The sequence below is a fragment of the Globicephala melas genome, chromosome X (assembly GCF_963455315.2).
Source record: "Globicephala melas chromosome X, mGloMel1.2, whole genome shotgun sequence".
In the NCBI taxonomy this organism is placed as follows: Eukaryota; Metazoa; Chordata; class Mammalia; order Artiodactyla; family Delphinidae; genus Globicephala; species Globicephala melas.
Window position 1 is genome coordinate 34,520,732 of NC_083335.1, and position 12,237 is coordinate 34,532,968.

General features: G+C 50.5%; 1 protein-coding gene across 2 annotated transcripts in view; it reads left to right on the plus strand.

Moving 5' to 3' along the window:
- Positions 1-996: 996 nt before the first annotated feature.
- AMMECR1 (AMMECR nuclear protein 1) overlaps positions 997-12,237 on the plus strand; it is a 224,183-nt gene continuing 212,942 nt past the window's right edge. The window contains exon 1 of one of the 2 annotated variants that reach the window (XM_060292863.2): positions 997-1,204. The gene's annotated coding sequence lies outside the window, so the exon portion shown is untranslated. Of the gene's footprint in view, positions 1,205-1,353; positions 1,420-12,237 lie in introns of those variants that run through there. The other variant, XM_060292864.2, reaches the window with a different exon arrangement.

The window sequence follows — 12,237 nt, forward strand, 5'->3', positions numbered from 1 at the left end:
TACCGGTCAGGGTCCCTTGAAGAACTGAAGACTGCCACCATTTACTGAGAGTGACAAGCCCTTCCCCTAGTAGCATTCTTGTGACCCTTGGCGTTCATCTCCACTATTCATACCATTGGATTAGGATTAGGGTGGAGATGGTTGTCTTCATTTTACAGAGGAGGAAGCTGAGGTCCAGCGCAGAAAACTGACTTGCCCCAAATCACACGGCAAAAGACAGGCAGAGCCGGAACTAGAAACCAAATGCTGTGCTTTTTCGTCTTAAACCCCAAGGCTGATCCAAGGAAGACATATGCTGAACTTTCTACATAGTGACCCACACTCTCTGCAGACAATCCTAAAATTTTCAACATACCTGATTAAAGGAGAATGTCCCAAGATCTCAGCAAATACAAAAATGAGACAGCGTGCCTGGGTGGACCTCATCCTTCCCAGTGCCATAGGCAGCAATGTACAGACACCATCCAGTCAGAAGCCAGGGAAATCACAGAGACCCTACTGTTTGCTCTTCCCTGTTGATGTTTTAGGAGCTGACATTTACTTATGCCAAAGGCCAAAAGAAATGAAAAATCTACTGGAAAGGGAATTTCATCAGTTATGGAGCGATATCTTAAAGAAACCTTCACACGGTATCAGTTCCCTTGTTTGAAATGCAGAAAATAGAGCACTGCTACTTCACATTGGTAGCGCATCAGAGACCTGGGAACGAAAACAGCATCCCTAGGACCTCTTGCCAGCCCCCTGTCTCAGCACAGCGGAGCTTTCTGACACCACTGCCAACTTAACCAAGTTGGAAAAGAGAAGGCAGACCGTGCCCCGGGTGACCTCGTGTCTCTCCTAAGCTCATGGCTTGAGTTCCTCCTACCAACAAATCCGCACTTTGATCACACACCCACGGCGACCCAGATCTTTGAATTCAGCAATTCTTTCTCAGGTTTCAGCGAGGCATTGGCAGCCTGAGCTATTTTGGGACACTTTCTCTGCTGTGGATGCCACTTTCGGAATACGCCAGAGACATGCTCGGCACCAGGAGCTCTCCGTCCTGGACCCGTTTTCGGGTTTGCTCGCGCTCGCTCTCTCTCTCTCTCTTTCTCTGGGCTGATCGTTTGGAGGACAGTCGCGCTTGCCAACCTAATCCCAGGAGCTTGCCTACCTTGCCGGGCTAGAGGCTCCAAGAGGCAGTGTGGCTGCCAGCACCCTCACGGTAAGGGGCATGGAGGCAGCCAGGAAGGACACATGTCCTGGGGAGGGGCGTGGTGGTCTGGGTTTGGATGTGGACTGAAACAACCAGGGGAGGGGCGACAAGATTTTCCAAAGATCTTATTCTTACAATCATCACTTCCTAATCTGATGCAACCACTCAGCAGGCATTCAGGAGCCTGCGGTCTCCATTTTCCTGTCCGAAAATCCTCTGCACCTGTAAGTACCGGGCTTCGTTGTCACTCGTACTGTCTCGGGGAGGGGGAGAGGAGGGCATGGCCTGGGGAAGGTCATCAATATCTGACCCAGGTGTGGGCAGGCCCATGACTTTGGAAGAATTCCTGACACTCTCCCCCCACCCCCCGAAGTGCTTCTTAGTTCAGAAAATGAAAGTGCCTCTTTGTTCTTTCCCAAGCCCCCAGCATACCAGAAACTCTACCCGGGCCTTCAGGGTCTTCCGTTCGGCGGTGCTGTGCACACCTGATGTCTCATGTTGGACTTAATGGGAGAAGTGCACCCTCGGCATTTGAATTTCTTAAATGCAAACACAGCTACTATTGAGGGCACAGCCACTACTGGCTTCTCCATTTTTTATGCAGCAATTTGCTGAAATGGGGAAAGAGGTACTAAGCAGGAGGGTCGGTCGAAATGAGAATTTAGACACTCCTCCGTGGTGAAAATAGCAGTGTGGCTCGGGCAGATTCTCAGCCCAGTTAGAAACACTGCCACAATGCTCCACGCTCCGAGGGGAGAGGGCCCCTTCCAGTGCCTTCCTATTTTGATGGAAAGAGAGGCCAGAATAGCTACAGGCTCTCCAGGAAAGGAGCATTTCTGATGCTCTTATCTACCACTTTCCTGAGAGACTGGACGCCGTCTCTGGCCAGTTTGTCAGTCCCTGAAGCAGTTCAAATGACTGCTCCAAAGGGGACATTCGGCCCTTTCTTTGGGAGACTAGCGAAGTTCCCTCAAAAGAGCCCCCGATGGGGACTTCCCTGACAGTCCAGTGGTTAGGACTCCGCGCTTCCACAGCAGGGGACTCGGGTTCATTCCCCGGGGTCGGGGGACTAAGATCCCGCATGCGACACAGCACAGCCAAAAAAATTTTTTTTAATTCAAAAAAAAGAGTCCCAGATGACAGAGCCAGGCCCTGTTACCTACCCTTCTCCCCCGACACCAAGACCAAATCATTCTTAGGGGACAGGATATGTTTGGAGGCGAGGGTGAGGAATGCCTTTACAGAAAGTCATCTGGATAAACCTGCCAGGGTCCATACTAAAAACAGTGTCCCTTTGGGCTTTCATAATGACTTCCTGGGCCGTGAATAAGAACAGAACGAGGTTGGAAGGTCTTGCCCTTTTTATCCCACACAGCACCATAGACGGAACATTGTCTTTAGCAGAGAAAAAGAAAGGCTGGCTACCTTCAACTTTTCCGGCTGGCAAAACAGCAGCTCCTTATTTGTATTCTGCTGAGAGTGCGGGGTCTGAGGAGGATATGAAGAGAAGAGTGTTAATATCAGTACTGGAGAAATGAAAAGAGGAAATTCACCTTGTCTCTGTGGGAGACGGGATTGGTTCTCAGACTATAGAAAGTAACTAGTCTCCGGAGGAATTCGGTTTTGCTTTGACTCCTGCCTGTTTGTGTGGTCTTTGGTAACTCACGAAACTTCTCAGCCCTCCTCCTTACAAAAAACTCTGAGAAAATAAACGATGCTTGCGTCATAGAACTTCAGTATCTGGAAGACTTTTTAGTCAAAGCCTTGAGTGGTGGGTGAGAGGAGGGAGATCGTCCTATGTGATGGATTCTGATTATAACAAAATAATCCAGGTTCTGGCTTGGTGGTAGCCTGAATTGGATGTCTACCTTATGGCATTCCGGGATTATTAAGAACATTCCCTTGCCCTTCCAAATCTCTCCCTATCCGCTCCCAAGGGCTTGAAAATTCTTAAGTACGTAATTCCTTTGACTCAGGGCTTTGGCATCAGTTAAAATGCCAACCTCTTGGGAGGGTCAGTCTGTTAAGCCTCACCTCGATGCGTCCCATCCTGGCAGCAAATTCTGATAGAGGGGTGAAGAGAAGGAAGGAACATGAGATCATTGTAGGTACAAAGATAAGCCTCAGAGCAAGAGTCTGGAAGCGGGACCCGGGTCAATGCCGAAATTACCAAGAACGTCCATTGACAGAAAGGGAAAGTTCTTGCTAAAATGAAGTACAAGACAACTTACTAAGGCAGAGACTCAGGATTTGGGTAATAGGACAAAGACCCACTTAAGGAAAGGGGGGACATGGAGGAGAAAGAATCCCATCTACTAGCGTGGGACAGGAGATAGGAGAGTTCCCTGCAAGGGCAGCCTCGGGCTCGGTTTCCTGAGCCGCTGAACTAGGGACTCTCCAAAATGTTGAGGTCTCAGTACAAAGAACCAAACAGATCAAATACTCTGTGACTCCTCAACCCTGGCATTTCTCCAGCCCAGGAGGGCAGTTCAAAGGAGGGGATCACACAGGGACCTAGACGTGGAGACTCCGCCCCACCTTTTCCTTCATCTGGGACCAGAGTTGAACTCATACACAAGGGGATTCATGATAGATACAGTCAGTCACCTGGTTCACCAATAGCTGTAAGATGCAAAGAGGGGCTGCCCATGCAGAACCACAGGCCAAGGGGGAGGCATCCCCACATCCCTACGTCCTTCCAAGGGCCTAGTAAACAGGGTTTCGGAGTAAGACTACCTGGGTTGACATCCTGGCTCTGCCACTCACTAGCTGTGTGGCCTTGGGCAAGTCATATAACCTATCTCAGCCTCATCTGTAAAATGGGCACGGTATTAGTAGGATCCCTCAGAGAGTGTTGTGAAATGAGATGGTGCATGTAAAGCCCAGCATAGTGCCTGGTACAAAGTAGGTACTTAACAAAAATCAGCCACAGTTAAGATTCCCAGCTCTCTGCTATATGAATCATCATCTAAGAATGGGTGCAGATCTAACACCACCAGCGTTTTGGGGGGCTCACCACTTCCTTAAAGTAGCCCTCTTCTCCTTCGCCTCCCAGCCTCACTAGATGAGAGTATTCCCAAGCCTTTCCTCTCACTACTTTTCCATCCACTCCATCCCCAGCTAACTAAATAGACAGATTCACCGCTAGCTAAGGATTCATGAAATCTTTTTCTCGGCTTTCCCCAACCGCTGACTGAGCTTTGCTACCCGTTCCCTAGTGGTGAGATGGAGTCATTTCTGGGCGGGCAGAAATTTTAGAGTCTCTGGTTCCTGTAAAGCTCACTGCCGCTGTAGCATCAATACCTAGCCACGGCCACTCCTGCTGTGGCTCCCTGATCCTGTGGCTGCTGCCCCACGAATGCACTGCACCCCACCCCTCCCCCACCCTCCCTCCCTCCCTCAGGACACTCCTTTGTCTGGGCCTCAGGGTGCTGCAGCCTCAAGAGGCTTTCCCCTCCACTTCCTCACTTCCCCATCCCCACCCTCTCCTGAGGATACAGAATTCACTCTCCTTCAAGGGGTGCGGTGGCAGAAAAGAGTTCTGCTTTCTGTGCAGGCAGGCCCTCAGCGTGCTCTCTGCATTCTAGCCCTCCCTGACTCTCTGCTGGGCAAAGGAGAGGGGGAGGAAGGCCCCCTGGGCATGCTTTGGGTACCTCCAGAATCAGAAGACAGGCCCCCATCCTCTCAAAGACTTAAGTGAGAGCGGTTCTGGAACGATTTCAGCCCGAGAGTTTGCTCCAGTGCACGTTCCAGCTACAATCTCCATAGAGATACACGTGTTGTTCACGTGGAATTAGGAGTTATTTTGTCTAATGTGTTTAGAACCATGCCTGGCCTACATTAAGTTCTCCGGAAACACGACCTGTTATGATTGTTACTATTAATATTATATATATATATAAACGGGATCTATAATATTCATGAGGAATAAATGAGTTCATGTGTGTAAAGTGTTCAGAACCATTACTGGTGTGGTCCAGGGATTTAACACAGGAATCAGTAGCCGTCCTCGGGGTTTCAGAGGAGATCCAGGCCATCCTGGTTAATAGTTCTACGGGAGGAGTTGGTTGGAGGCTCAGAAGGAAGATGGTAGTTTGGGGTCTCTTACATCCAGAGTGTAACTGAAACCCTCGTGGCTAACTTGCTGCTACAGATTTATGGGATTATGGGATTTGGTTATGAGACCCACTAGGTCTAATGAAAGTGTTAGGGCTCCTAGGAGACCCACGCTGGTTCGCACAGACGGATCTTTCAAAATGCCCTCGTGAATGTGCTGCTGGCTCCGCAGCACTGAAGGCTCCGTTGTTTGCACTGAACGCTCCAGCCGTCACTGTGTAGCCCTTGTATGTGTCCTTTCTGTCCCAAATCCCCGGTGGCTGATTTATTGGATTTCATTAGAAGACACTCCCCCACTGAAGAACTCAAAGCTGAAGTGACTGTCCTTTCCGTGGCTCGCGGCCCCTGTGGGACATGAGTTCTGCGCACAGAGCACCTCCCTTCGCTGGCGGGAGCGCAGCCCTGGAAAGGGGATACTGGTCCCGAGGGGAAGGGACGAGGTTTCCGGGAGGGGCTGGGAGAAAGGTGTCTTCCCACCCTGGGCCGGTGTCCTCCCCACATCACGCCCCTTTCATGCTGGGGCTCACCTGGCTCTGTCCCCAGCCCTTGCCCTGCAGGAGTAAACGGGAAAAGAGACACTCCATCTGGTCCCACAGGGTCAGCTAATGCCACTTGAACCCCAGTGGTCTCTCAGCCCCATCTCCCACCCCGCTTCCTGCTGGACATGTGCACTCGCAAGTCTCACCGCCACCCCAAACCCAACGGGTCCCAGCTGAACTTGTCACCTGTCCCCACTCATGCCCCTGTCAGCTAATAGTCTTGTGCTCCCCATCTCATCTCAGTTAACAGCATCACCACGGACCCGAGCTGGAAGCTCAGGGTCACTGTCACCTTTTCTCTCTCCTGGACCCTCCATGACACCCAGCCCTGCGGTTCCTACCGTTGACACGTCCCTGGACTGCTCCCCTGCTCTCTGCTCTCACTGCCACAGTCCTGGGCCAGAACACTTGCCACTTCTTGTCGGGACCCTTGAGAGGGCCGCCCAATCAGTCTACCCGCTTCGAGCCTGTCCAAGAATTGTCTTCCTGGCCCGTCCCTCCTCCGCCTTCACAGAAACCTTTGGCGGCTTCCTATCGCTCACAGAACAAGGTGCAAAACTCTCAGCCTGGCCAACAAAGCCTTGAATAGCTGCTCCCGAGCACCTTTTCTGCCCCCTCTGCTGCTGCCGATCCCGCACCCCACCAACCATCGTCCCGTCCTCCAGAAGGCGCTTTCGCGCAAATCCTGCTCCCTCTGCCCGGAATGTCCTTCCCGTCCCTCCACTGCCCCTCCTGGCAAAAGCCTCCAGCCCTCAAAACCCAGCTCAAAGGTCCTTCATCTGAGAAGCCTGCCTAACTTCTCGGTACCAGGTCACTTACCATCAGTGGCCCCGTGACGCTGCTACGTTCCTTGACCACAGCACCGCTGGACCATGAGTGTTTATGTGCGCCCCAGCCCCTCCTGCTAGATGGGGAAGTCCCCAAAGACTACTTGGGACCATATTGGGTTCTCCTTTGCATTCTCAGTACCCCCCAGACTTGGATATAATAAACGATTGGTTTCCTCATTTGTAAGTTGGGGATGAAAAGAATAGCTGCTACCTCCCAGAGTTAGAAGGATTAAATGAGATAATGCATATAATATGCATGCAGAGAATGATAAAGAAGACGGCGATGATAAGAAGGAAGAATAGTTAGCATCTACTCGGTGCTTTCAAAGTGCCGGACACTGTCCTAAACCCATTATATGGATGAGAGTCAGGTAAATCGATGAGTTAATCCATGGACACTGATTATGTATGCATGTGTTTGTGTGTGTGTATAAAGATATATTATAGACATCATTTAAATGCCATATATATAACATATGTACTCCGCACTGTGCCTGACACCCAGCGGAAACTCTAGTTTTTCGTTTCTTCCCACATATTCCCCATCCTTCACCCTTTGTCCTTGCTACCCATCATTCCACAGGGCTGGGGCAGGAGAAAGGTGAACGCAGAAGGTGTCTCTGCGTCATGGTCCCTGGTAACAGACTGGTTAGCGGAAAAGAGTGAAGCCCTTGAATTGCCTTTGGACTTGGTGTCTCAGCTTAGTCTCTCCATTCAGGTTGTCATGTTTTTGAGGGCAGGGGCTATGCTGGACCCCTGTTCAAGGCCCCCATAAGCACCGGCTCAGCGGTAGGCACACGGCTTAGTCTGGGCTCAGCTCCAGAGGTCCTAGTTTTCAGCAATTGCCGAAGCAGGTCTTGGAGTCAGGGCTCCCGGCTTCTCCGGAGCACAGAGAGCAGCAGCCCAAGCCACCCGGTAGCAGCCCTCTCGGCAGCGCCCTGCTGGGGACGGGGCACCTGCACCCCGGACTCAGCTCTGCCACCAACCGGCCAGATGACCCTGTGCCAGCCTCCCTGATTGCCTGGGCCTCAGGGTTCTCACCTGGGAAATGCTGGCCCTTGGAGCTGTCTGAGGAGGCACGGCCTGACAGCTGTGAAAGCTCTTTGCCAGAAGGCTGTGCAGAAGCGAGGTGTTGTCAATTTCAAGTGCTGGGCTTCACTCAGTAGGAAACATTCAGGAAGCGGGGGTGGAGGGAGAGAGCACGGGCTCTTGTATCCAGGACATATGGGGGCCTATATTTGTTGTCCTTTGCTTAGCAGCATTAGTGATTCAAGCTGGTGCTGCCTGCGTGGAACACTCTGTCCTTCGGGATCCTCAGGGACAGGAGAGATTGCAGAGCGGCAAGGCCGAAGCCAGCGCGCAAGACGGTGAAAAATAGAGCCATAGCAATGAGGAACCACGCACACAGGTTCATCCGCACGCATCCACGCTCCCCACGCCCCCAGCGCTGCCGCACCACAGCAGCTGGAGCTAATTACAGACACACAGACAGCGCCTTCTCCGTCCCACTCTTTTTCTCAAAAGTGTCAACCCTACCCACACACCCAACCACCAACCCGCCCCTGGGGATGGCCTGAGCTCTCAGTAGGGGTGTAGCTGGCGCCACGGTTAAGTGCCTAGAAAGAATATGGAGGGGTACAGGGTGTAGGAAGCTGCCATGTGGCTCCCCGTCTTGCAGGGGTGAGGGGAGCAGGCTGGGATACAGATGCAGCTTTGTGTTAACAGATGTGCTCTCCTGGTAGGAGAGAGCCCAGGCACTCAGCGCCTCCCTTCTCCTTCATCTGAATCCACCCAGGGATCCCCTCTTAACCCTTCTCCCTCTTAAATCCCCAACTTCCTCTTCAAAGTCTGTATGTGGCACAAAGCTCAATAAATGTTGAATGAATGGATGGATGGATGAATATACGAACGCTCCTCAAACCCATGTGACTCCCAAGCCCTGTTCCCGCCTCACAGACCATGATAACTCTGCAAGCCCCTTCCTCTGCTTTGCTTTCTATATACTCCCTTCGGGCAGTTTCAACTCTCACCTACACGCTTCTAACTCCTATATCTCTTTCCAGCCCAGACCTCACCAGCTACCTGAATATTTCTCATGGCCCTCAAATCCAACAGGCCCCATATTACATTCTTCAGCAAACCGGCCCCAGGGCTTTTCTAGCAGTGAGTCCTGGTCTGTCCAGGGAGTGGGGGAGGGAAGGACTTGCTGTATGCCCCCTGGCAGGATAGAGGCAATGAATATATCAGCACAGTCACGGGGCAAACTCCTGTTCCCAGGGCCTCTCTTCATTCCTCTCAAGGATCACACCTGCCGCACACCCATAAGGAAAGCCAACTTGGGAACCTGGGTGGCTAACTGCCCAATCTGGACTTCTAAGATTGGGACCAGGCAAGTCGTTTCAGCAAAGGGGAGTCCTTGGAAAGGAACCAGTGTGTACTGAGGAGTTATTTCTTCTCCAATGCTCTCCATCCAGACCTCACTCTCATTGCCTGGCAATCCCGGTACCGCCCAATCCCACCCCTGCCATTCCTCACCCAGTACACACACACACACACACACACACACACACACACACACACACACACACACACACACACACACACACACACACACACACACACACACACACACAGAGCCCTCCCCTCACTCCTCAGCTCCATTCCTCTTCATTCTGGAGCCCTGTCCCCAGGCTCACTGCAAACCCCCAGGTAAATATTGAACCAAGATTGGTGGAGACTGGGGATTTCATTCCATCAAACCAGTGCTGGAGGGAAGACTCAATGTTTACTGAGAGTCCACACTCAAATTCTTTCCTGGCCTTGGCAAGGATAAGAGCAAATAAAGCCCCCCTTTCCTTCAGGCCCTCCTAGATTTGGACAGCAGCCAAAGGGACGGGTTACAAACACAGTGGCCTTTGGTTCCTGACAGCCTCAGGGCCTATGAAGGCAGAATCCAAGTTTCTTCCTTCTTTCCCAGGGGGTCCTGAGTACCCTACACTGAGACAAATGCAAGGTGTGGCTATACCCAACTGTGTTATGGTCACATCTAGGCATTTTCAGGTGTTAAAGCAAAGTGAAACCTTTATCACCAATTTCAGTCAGACATGCAACACGTGAAATACTTTATTTAAAGCATTCACGTGTTTAATCTCGAATGAATTTTAAATTCATTCGTTCATTCGGCAAATATATATTAAACATTTCAAAGAGCTGTAAACCATGGTTCCTGCCTTCATACTGCTCCTATTCTAGTTGGGGTTGGGAGCTACATACAAGGTTAACTGACAATACAAGACCATGCCATGTCCCCTCCCATACCTGGTGTGGCCTGTGTGACTCTTGTAGTCCCTCTGGCAGTACTGAAATTTTCTACTCTATTGCTACTCTCACGACTATTGCTCTCTCCTCCAATATAAGACAGTGGTTAAATGTATCTCCAGGGTGGGGTGTATCTCTGGGTTCATATCTGAGTTCTGCCATTCACTATCTGTGTGACTTCAGCCTGTCTGAGCCTGGTGCCTCCTCTGTAAAATGAGGACATTAATAGTACCTACCTCACAGAGTTACAGTGAGAATCAAATGAATTAATACACACAGTGCAGTAAGAATGATACCTAGCACATAATAAGTGCTCAATAAATGTTAGTAATTATTTTCCTGAGGCACGTACTGTCCTTTGTTACCACCAGAGGTTACAATTCTTATTGGGCTTCCAAAAGAACCTCATAGAGGCCTTATTCATTCATCCATTCAATCAATAAATCCATGTTGGGCATCTACAAGCTAAGCCTGGGTCATATAGACAAATAAGGCACAGCTCCTGCCTTTGGGAATAAACAATTCACTCAGAGTAATGCTGGCTTACCAGTGCCCTGAAGCACCTGGAAGAAGCAAACACAAATTCTTCCTGGAGGAATACACCCTCCATCTGGTTCCAGATTCCCATGGATAGAGTCTGGCCAAACATGAACTCGTAACCCAAAATTACAAAGCACACCATGAAGCCAGAAACAACAGGAACAGAATCAGATGCTCCAAGATTGAGATATTGCAATTATGTGATAGAAAATATGTATTTTTTTTTACATTTTAGGTGCATTAAAAAACAAAAGAGGATTTTGAAAACGTTAGCAAAGAATAAGATATTAGCAGAAAATAGAGGAAGTATCATCTTTTTATAGATGGCAAAGCTAGAGTTCCGAGAAGGAAGTGACTCCTTCAGTGTTACACAGCTAATAACAAGGGACGCACGTCAGCCTCTCAGTGTCTAGTGCTTTATTGTCAGACTTGGTTTCTGTGGCTGGGGCATATTTTCCCCGAGTCAGTCAATGAGTGAGATGAGTGCAAAGCGCTGTGTTCGAACTGTAGAAATGACAAAGATGAACAAAAGAGTGTCTCTGCCCTCAAGTAGCTTAAAATTCAGTACAGAGACATGACTACACACAGCCGTAACCATGGCTCTCAGGCTGTGTGGTAGAAGCCACTGTGGTCTGCAATGGTAGGAGGTCCCTGCAGGACAGGGAAGGGGTGGATCTGTGGGCAAGAGGAGCTTTGGAGTGGTGACAGGGGTAGAGGAGACTGGGAACAGCCTGACCAACGTCATGGAGAAAATGAGGCCACACAGCAGTTCAGGGAATGGTGAGTTCATTTGGCTAGCACGCTGGCTACATGCAGGGGCAGGCCTGTGCCCAAGCACAGGACGCTGCACTCACGAGGGCCCCCTGCTTCGTTGAATGTGCTGCTGTTGCTGTCCTGAAAGTCTTAATAATTTTTTAAAACGGGGTGCCACGTTTTCATTTTGCCCCAGGGCCCACCCACAAATGATGTAGCCAGTCCTATATAGGGGGATGGGGAGAGGCATGGCTGGAATGGCAAGGCACTCTTGGGAAGGGCCTTGAATGCCACTCTGATATCTGCTCTGAAGACAATGAGGAATCAATGAAAGTGTTTGAGAAGGCTATGGTGACTGTGGTTTTAGAGAGCCATGTAGTGGGGTCGGTGGGGTGACAGATGGATTGGAGAAAGGAGAGATGGTGGTTAGTTAGGAGACTATTGTAATAAAGCGACGGGGGTCTGGACCGCAATGGTGGCAGCAGACATGGAGAAGGAAAGGGTCTTCACTTTATTCAGTTATCCATTCTCCAGATGCTTACTGAGCACCTGACACGTGCTAGGCACGATGCAGGGGCTGGGATTCAGGGATGCACATGAGGAAGTGTCCCTAACCCAGACAGGGGGTTCCGAAAAGATTTCCGCCAAGATGTGATATCTGAGCTGTATGTTGAAGGTGGAGTAGAAATTCACCCCATGGACAAGGCACGGACAGGCAACCCAGGAACAGGGCACGGAATGTGTAGTAGCCTGCGACATCTACTGTGCGCCAGGCACTGTCCTAGAGGCTGATAACCCCTGTTCTCAGGCTGGTAGGGGAGGGAGACAACTAAGCAGAGAATAACAAGACGATGGGGAACGTGCTGGGATATAGATGCTGTGGGAGTATCTAGATGCAGGGGAGAGGCATCTAATGCAGACTGGGGAGGTCAGGGAAGTGTCTTCT